At 43.4% G+C, this 8,997-nt stretch overlaps 1 long non-coding RNA gene across 11 annotated transcripts in view; it reads left to right on the top strand.

Annotated features, from left to right (window-relative positions):
- The first annotated feature begins 1,091 nt into the window (after nucleotides 1-1,091).
- The window catches only part of LOC130706631 (uncharacterized), a 37,033-nt gene continuing 29,127 nt past the window's right edge, over nucleotides 1,092-8,997 (top strand). For 2 of the 11 annotated variants that reach the window (XR_009006814.1, XR_009006813.1), the window contains exon 1: nucleotides 1,099-2,398. This is a non-coding gene — a long non-coding RNA (uncharacterized LOC130706631). Of the gene's footprint in view, nucleotides 2,399-8,997 lie in introns of all 11 variants that reach the window. The other 9 variants (XR_009006811.1, XR_009006809.1, XR_009006816.1 and 6 more) reach the window with 7 other exon arrangements.

The raw sequence follows: 8,997 nt of genomic DNA, 5'->3' as shown, positions 1-8,997 counted from the left end.
TGTCTATATATTCAGGGTGAGGGTAGAAATATATATATATATAAACACCCCCACACACATATACAGTTTATATGTTGGGGTAGTGGTGGGGAGCTTGTATTCTGGAGAGGTAGCATAATGTATAGTGTTTGGGAGGGGATCTGTATGTTCAGGGCTTGGGAATATTTGCATGTGTGTGTCCATAGGTGTGTGAGAATTGTGTATGTATATTAGTAAGACTGCAGAGGTTGTTGGTGTTTTTCTGTTTTGAGTGTGTCTGAGCATTTGGGGTGTATACTCATGAGTAGTTTGTGGGTGTGTGTATTTGTGATTTGTGAGTATATCAGGAGGCTTAGAGTCCTCTATGTGTCTATTTCCAAATGTAATGCCTGAAGAATTGAGTGGTGTTGCTTGTATGTGTGTTCTCAGTATTAGTGAGGCGGACTTATATGTACAGTTGACCCTTGAACAACACACGTTTGAACCACACGGGTCCACTTATAGTGGATTTTTTTTCCAGTAAATACTACAGGACGACTACACGATCCATGGATGCAGAACCACTGCATGGAGGGTTGGCGCCCTAACCCCCAAGTGGTTCAAGGGTCAGCTGTATTTGATAAGAATAGGTTATTTGTGGCTGTGTGTGTTTTTGAGTTCCTGGGGCTTCTGGGGTATGTATTCTGGGGGATGTGAGAGTTTAGTTTGTGTGTTTGGAAACCAGTAGACGGTGTAGGTTATGTGTGTGTGCCGGAATCCTGGAGTATATGTATTTTAGGGCTGTGGGATTGCATATGGGTCTTTTTTGGGTTGCACATGAGACAGTTGTGTACTTGGTGAGCCTGTGTGTTTAGGTACTCAGTGTGTACATCTGGATGGCATATTGGTTGCACGTGTTTGTTTTCAGGCCCATGTTGTGTGTGTATATATAGTCGTGAGAGTGGAATGTGAATATTCAGGGTGAGTAAGGTTTTGTCTGTAAAAATTTAGGTAGTAAGAGGTAGTCTGTGTATTTATTCAGGGTGAGGGTAGAAATGTACGTGTGTGTTCAGGATATATATATATATATATGTATATGTACAAACACATATGTGTATGTGGTATCCTTTTGGTTATATATCTGTGATGGGAGGTGAGGGTTCTACTTGGGGTGTAAGTGGATTGTGTGCACAAATTCATAGGAAAAGGTATGGGATGTGCTGGAACTGGTTCATACTATCCTGGGATAGTCAATGGTGCATATCTCTTCCCAGCTCTGTGTTCAGTGATTTCAGGTGGGTAGCTTGAAACTGGTCATGCTGGGAATATTTATACCACGTAGATAGCATAGGTGAAGTCTTTCCCACCTTTCTAGAAGAGTTTTTTAGCACTTACCAGCACACCACTGATGTGCGTGTTTGGATGTATGTATGTATGAAGCAAGAATATTTGGGCATCGGTGGGTACGCATGGGACACCCATGTGAATTGTGAGTGGGGCATCTGGGGCTATGGGCCCCTGTATATGTGCATTGACCCTGGTAATTGTGAATCATTGCATTGCTCCTATCAGGTTGGTCTGTTCTTTAGGGCCAAAGAATCCCCACAAATGTTGTAGATTCCCAGTAGAAATCATGCAGATGGATACAGGGGTGTCTGTACCTTAGGCAGGTGGACACTCCTTCAGCATTTGTGTGGTCCTAGCATCTGGGTCCCTAGAAGGGGGGGGGCCTGGTGGACAGATGGCCATGCAGAGCAGAACCTTCACAGGTGTGTTGTTGGCGTGACAGGCAGCAGTCAGAAAGTCACGGGGCTTCCTGGATAGGAGGTCAGATGACCAAGGGCTCTCCCAGGAAAATACCCTGAGAATCAGTTGGACAGCTGCAGGCGTTACTGGCTCTTCTGGGGCACAGCTGACGTGCAAGGACACCCTCCACATGGGGTCCAGAGCCACGTGTCCCTGAGCCCAACTGCCCCAGGGTGGTGGGAACTGTTGCGTATCAGGCTGGTCAACTGTATCACTAGGTCTCAACCAACCTGTCTCCATGGAAATCTAAGTCCTCAGGGATAGGCAGGACCTCTAGGGATCAGTGAGCTGACAAGGACAGAGGTGAGGAGGCTTTGTCCCTGAGGGAGAGTTGGGGACTGAGACCTGGAGAGCCTAGGGAGTCCCACTCTGAGGAGATATGGCTCTGATGTTCCCAAACCCTTTAGACATGTTCTCTGTTCTTTTCTGAAGGCTCAAGATGCTTCTAGCAGTGGGAAGCTTAGCTCAGTTTCATGTTGCTCTGATAGGATGAACTGACCCTTTTATTCACTATTCCACATCGAGCTGCAAACCCATCAGATGGAACCATGTGATCATTGTGGCCGCCAGCTGACCCCACAGCCACCTTGTGCCTCCCTTGGACCCACCCAGGAATTTCTGAGCCTTCTTTATGGTGAGTCTTGTGGCCTTTTCTCCCTCATTGTGAATCCTCCTGCCAATAAAACATGCTGTGAGTGTTAACAAAAGGAAACCTCAACTAGAATTGGAGTCTGGAAGGCCCGTAGAGGGAGCTCTCATGCCGTGTCACTCATCATCCATGACCCCAACAGGAAGAGGTCATTTAGTGACCCCAAACAGGAAGTGCAACCACTTTACTACCCCAGCTGGAGGAGGGAAGACTTCCTTCCTGGCCAGCAACAAGAAATAGAAAATAGAAATAGCTAATAGAAAATTCCGCAGTTTAGCCAATGAGAAGCCATTGTCACCTGAAGTTTCACTTTCCTCCAGTGAACTTTCATTTTTTCCCTTGATGATGACTTTCTTTCCTTGTCCCAGCCTCTTTACTTTAAAAGCCTTCTGGGACTTCCCTGGTGGTCCAGGGGCTAAGACTCTGCTCTTCCAATGCACGGGGCATGGGTTCGATCCCTGGTCGGGGAACTAAGATTTCCACATGCCGTGTGGCGTGGCCAAAAAACAAAAAGCCTTCCATGTTGTGTAACCCGTTGGAGTATCTCCCTTTCTGTCAGATGAGATGCTGCCTGATTCATGAATCGTTTAATAAAGCCAATTTATTCAAAATTCAAAGTAAATCTTCACATTTACTCGGTTAAATTTTGTTTTTTAATACATTGGTGGCATTCAGAGGTGGCCACTAACAGTTGAATATGTATCCCTCCAGAAATGTTCTGTATCAAAATATGTATGTGCACTTTTCTAAAATCCACTCTTATGATTCCTCCTGCTAACAGGATGATTTTATGATTAAATGCTTATCTTTTTAAAAAGAAAAAGATAAATATATTGGTGGCAGTGATGGGATCTGAAGCAAATTTCTGATAACATTTGGGACAAGGAGAAACAGGTGTAGTGCCCACAACTCCTTTGAGTTCACTGTCTTTCTTGCCATTCCTGAAGGTTGTTGGGAAGCTCCTCTTGGTTTGAGCTCCATTCTCTTTGATTGAGTTTGTGTTCGAAATCTAATTGGCTTTCCTTTACAGGGCAGGTCAGTTTGGCTGGTAGAGGATTCTCCCTGAGGCCAAACCCCTAGCCCTTTCTGATGGAAATTCCCAGGACACAGTAACATCTCTTGGTTATTGCCAGTATATTTTTGAGTGGGAAACCCTAGCCCCTAATTTTGTTCCCTGGATTCCACATTGGGCACTGCTGGCAGTGTAGTCTGCACTTCCCCATCTGTTTGGAATCAGCCCTCAGTTTCCATGCTTGGAACTGTTGGTGGTGGCTATAGTTCTCCATTTTGTTTGGCATCAGTTTGCAGTCCCCATTCCTTGGGATCTGCTGGTTGGATCTTTTTCCTCAGTCCAGGGATCCCTGGGAATTGGTGGTGGTGCATACCAGGCCTTCTTTTGGCCAGGACATAGTGACATCTCTTTGTTACTGCTGATATATTAAGGCGCAGTTCTTTTGTGTGTTCTTTTGGGTTGACAAAGGCTAGCTAAGGAAATGAGATCCTTTATCACCAAAGGGTTGAGAATGCCAGCTTCTGGCACACCTGCTTATTTTATATTTGAGAACTATGGTCCTGGAGGCTGTAGATATTTAGAAAGATGGCAAAATTATACTAATATTGATCTAGAATTACAATGGTCATTGTGGGGAATGTTCCAGTTAGACAAGATTGTTCATTTAAGGAAAACACTAGAGAGCAAGGGTTCCCAAATTGGACAGGGAGAATGAGATACCTGTTTAATTGGTATGTAAAAGTTTACAGAAGGTTTCAAGATTCCAAAATAGCTTCGTTTAGAGACTTAGAACAAAAAGCTAATGAAAAATTGAAGAGACAAGAGGTACCTGAAACAAAAGACCATAGGACGGCTGTGACTGCAGATTTAACTCCTACTGTCCCCCCCTTTCCTTTTTCACCTGAGTACTCTTGTTTTACTCATTTTCTGTCTGAAATACTTTTCTATTCCCAAAGGAATATTTAACAATTGCCACTTAAAGTAAAACTACCTGAGGTTGCAGGTGAGCCCCCTCAGGTGTCCTTTACCCCTTGGTCAAAGATTGAACTGAGAGCTATAGTCAAAGAATTCTCTAAACCTAGGGAGGAACTCCCACCATTTTTTGAAGAATTTAGAGTCACCGTCACGGCCTATGTCCCCAAACTGCTAGATCTTTATCCGCTTGTACACATGTTGGTAGGACTGGGGGAAGCCCCAGAATGGACGCGGGAAGCAAAATGACATAATCCCTAGAATGATATTCAAGATCCTCAACCTAAAAAGGCTTGCAGAATAACAACTAACCTTTTATAAGCTATTCCTAAAATCTTCCCTGCTCACACTTGGTCTATTATTAATTGGCCTAATAATGATTGGCCTGTTATTCACTCATACAAACAAAAGAGGGGTGAATCTGTGGAAGACTTTAGAGCCAGTTTGTAGGCTCTCTTTTTACAGCATTCGGGGTTCCAAGCAATAAAAAGGCCACTCAGCCTACTTTAACTGCCCTCTTTGTAAATGGATTATCTTCTGAGATTAGTGGATTGATAAAAGGGCAGAAAATAGGCTGGGAGGCTGTAGGCCTGACTGAACTCCTGACTATAGCTGAGCATTTTGAAAGGACCTTGGAGCAAGATCACAAACAGAAATCCACCAAGCTCATAGCCTTACAGTTACAACAGCTCTAAGGCAAGAGACACAAAATAACACCTAGGTCTCCCCCATTACAACCTCCTAGGGGTCCATGATCAATTCGATGACCCAAAGTTGACGTTTCATTTGTAATCAGTGAGGACACTGGAAAAAAAGGTGTCCTCAAAGGTCCTATGCAAACTCTTCACAAATGCTCTCATATCTGTATCAAAGGGAGGGCCCCCCCCATGACCCTCTCCCCTAGTTGGCAGAACTCCAGAGGTTCTCTGGTAAACTATTACCAGCAATTACCTTAAACAGCCCAGAGGAAAATAGAATGAAAATTAATGAAAAACTGCCAATTTTTAGCTGATACTGGAGCTATGCTTTCTATTTTAAACCCCACTCTCATAGTTTACTTTGAAATCTACATTAAACCCTAACCCTAACTGTAAACATAATTACCTAACCCTTTAACACCCTATCCCTAGCCCTAACCAGAGCTGTGCTTTCTACTCTAAATCCCACCCTCAAAGAACAACAGGTCCCTCTGAGTCAAGAGGATGTTTCCATAGTGGGAGTACCTAATAAAGTTCAAAGAGAAGTTTTATCTCAACCAAGATTCCTTTTTGCTATGCAATATAGCCCCAGTTAATCTATTCGGTAGAGATCTCTTTTCTAACTTAAAAGGGCCAGTACATTTTGCCTCCAGTGGAGATCTCACCTTAAAGTTTCCTGATCAACCTGAACCTGATTATTTATGTTCCTTACAATCTGTCCTGGACATAAAAGAGGAAGTTCAGCACAAGTTCTCTAATTTGATGGAGATGCCTGCAAATTTGGGGGCTACTTCTGACAGTGTTAACATCAGAAGAATAAAAAAATGCAAACCTATAAAGATTCAGATAGATGTAGCTAAACCTCTCCCTAGGTTTCCTCAACAACTATTAAAGCCTGCGGTCATACAAGGTCTCACACCTATTGTAGAAGACTTAATTTCCCGGGAGGTGGTCATTGCTGTACTCGTCCCTGCAGCATGCCAATCTTGCCTGGTTGGAAACCTGGCAGGATGGCGATTTGTCCAGGACTTGGGAGCTGTTAATCAAAATAGTTATTCCCTGTTTTCCTGTTGTTCCAAACCTAGCCACCCTTCTGTCACAAGGTTCAACTGATTCGGAATGGTTTACTGTAGGAGACCTTTGTTCACCTTTCTTCAGCAACCCGGAGACCCAACAGCCAATATCTATATGCCTTTACTTGGAACAGTCAACAATATACCTGAACTTTTATGCCTCAAGGGTTCACTGGGACCCCTTCTTTTTTCTCCCAAGTACTTCACCAAGATTTAAGTACCCTCTAGTTCCCTGAGAAATCCACCTTTTTACCATATGGAGATAACCTCCTGCTGTACTCAGCTACTGTAAAGATTCCATAAGGCATGCATAAAAGATTCCATTTATTTCCTGCAACAGTTAGCTGAGAAAGAACACAAAGGAAAAATTACAATTATCTCTAGACACTGTTCATTACCTAGGACAAAATCTAAGCACTGAAGGAATTCAGCTATGTCCAGAGAGAATTAGGCTGATACAGGAACTTCCTAGACTCACAACTAAGTGCTAGCATTGTGGATTTCTAGGTTTAGTTGGTTATTGCAAGCTCTGGGTTCCAAATTTTTCTCTGTTACCTCTTCCACTCTATGAACTTATTAAAGATTTAGTTCCTGAATCCTTTGCTTGGGAAGATAAACATAAGCAGGCTTTTATAAGGCTAAAACAAGCACTGCAAGAGCTGCCTGCCTTAGGGTTACCCAAATGATCAGGTTCAGGTTGATCCGGAAACTTTAAGGTGAGATCTCCACTGGAGGCAAAATATATTAGCCCTTTTAAGTTAGCAAAGAGATCTCTACCTAACAGATTAACTTTAGGTTATTCAAAACCTTTTACTTGATTTGTGCATGAATGGCATAATCAGGCCCCGTGGAACTATGTGAGCATGGTAGTAAACATAGGCCTTTTGCCTATTATAGCATGCAACTTGATTCAGTTGCTTATGCCTATCTCAGTTGTCTTAAGGTTATAGCCACAACTGCAAATTTAGTGGAAGCCTTGGCAGATTTGACTCTAGAAAATGAAGTTTATTTGCAAACTCCACACATTGTCCACAGTCTTCTTAACTCTGAATTGACAACATTTCACTGCAAGTGTCACTAGCTTCACTTCCTGTGAAATCCTGCTTTCACCACCTAATCTTTATCTTAAACTTTACAACGTTCTCCATCCTGCTACACTACTACCTCTGTCTCACAAAGGTGAGGACCATGACTGCAAGGTAACAGTGTCCCATGGGAATTCCCTGGTAGTCCATTGGTTAGGACTCCGAGCTTCCACTGCAGGGAGCGCGGGTTCGATCTCTGGTCGAGGAACTAAGATCCCACAAGCCACGTGGCGCAGCCCAAAACAAAAACAAACACAAAAAACAAACACAAAACAAACAAACAGAAAACAATGTCCCATTTTGTGACACCGTGTCCTGAGTAAAGATGTTACCAAGTCCAAGCTTGCTGTGCTTGCCGCACGACAGGCCAATAAATCGGAGATGAGGTGTTGAGGCAAGGAATATGACTTTATTCGGAAAGCCAGCAGACCGAGAAGATGGCGGACTAAAGTTTCAAAAAACCATCTTATCGGGGTTTGGATGCCAGTTTCTTTTATAGCACAGAGAGGGGGAGGAGATGAGGAGGTAAAGTAAAAGGGCCATAAGTTTTGCGAATATCCCCTGGAATGGCCAGCCTCAGGGAGGGGATGTGTTCATTTCTTCTTAATTGCAGCCATCCACAGGTGGACAGAGTCCGTATGTTTCCCTGAACAAAGGCACTTTGGTTTAACATTCAGGCAGAGGGGCAGGGTTCCCCGAGGCAGGCCATTATGTACAGACAGTATCCTTTTAGTGAACAAAAGCAGCGGAAGGCAAAGGTTAAAGTCAAAGAAACAGATCCAACGTGTAGTCAGATTTGGCTCCTCCCTGTTCCAATTCCCTACTGTCAATGTCCATTCTACAGTCTTGTGGAAAAAGGGGTGACGGCCCTTCTAATTGCTTCGTCAGACGGAACTTTCCGGGAGTGTCCACCATCGGTGCCAGTGTTCCAAACGTTGTTTTTTTTTTTTTTTTGTTCCTCTCTGGAAAGTGTCTCCTTTACACCTGTAGCCTTAAAAAAATATTCTCAGCCTAAAAGTTGAGAGTTATGATCTATTTGACGGGAATTTTGAGAGCTTCAAGCCTGGGAAGCAGCATCTCAAGTTAAGGAATTTGGCAGTTTTCTATGTATGGGAAGATGCAAGAGTCTGGGCTCACTGAAATCATTCATTTGATATGTACCTCAGCTACCCGGGGCCTGTATCCTATATTCTCATATCCTGAGTTTCGTCAGGGCTCACCGGCTCACGTTGGAGGGCTGCAATCGCTAATGACTGATGTGTCAGGCAATATTCCATTTCCCAGATCCTCTCCTCTTGGTCAGGATTTTGACCAATATTTGGGAGACATTTCAGGATCAAATTTTGTCCCACGGTGCTGGGAGGCTCATCCCAGGTCAGGGGAGAATTCTTGATATGCCACTCCAGGTGCTAGTTTTTGGACTAGGCCCTATTGATAATTAAAGATCCTCTGGATCCTCTATCTCATTATGATCCAGGAGACATTTTCCCTTGTTGCTTCCTCCCATACCTAGAATCACACTATTACAATTATTTTACGTTATAAATGTGATCTATTTCCTCAAGATGTTTAGCCATAGAAGTATTGTTGGAGGCCTGGTTACATACTGGGTACTGTAAGAGACACCCATCTTATAAAGTAGACAGGATATAAGTAATGCAGCTAGTAACGTTAACAAAGACACAGTGCAGCAGGGAGACACAAAGAGCAAACAATCTGGAAACAAAGAACAATGATCAGTGTA

Source organism: Balaenoptera acutorostrata, unplaced genomic scaffold (genome assembly GCF_949987535.1).
Source record: "Balaenoptera acutorostrata unplaced genomic scaffold, mBalAcu1.1 scaffold_924, whole genome shotgun sequence".
Classification (NCBI taxonomy): domain Eukaryota; kingdom Metazoa; phylum Chordata; class Mammalia; order Artiodactyla; family Balaenopteridae; genus Balaenoptera; species Balaenoptera acutorostrata.
This window is presented reverse-complemented; position numbering and strand designations above follow the sequence as displayed.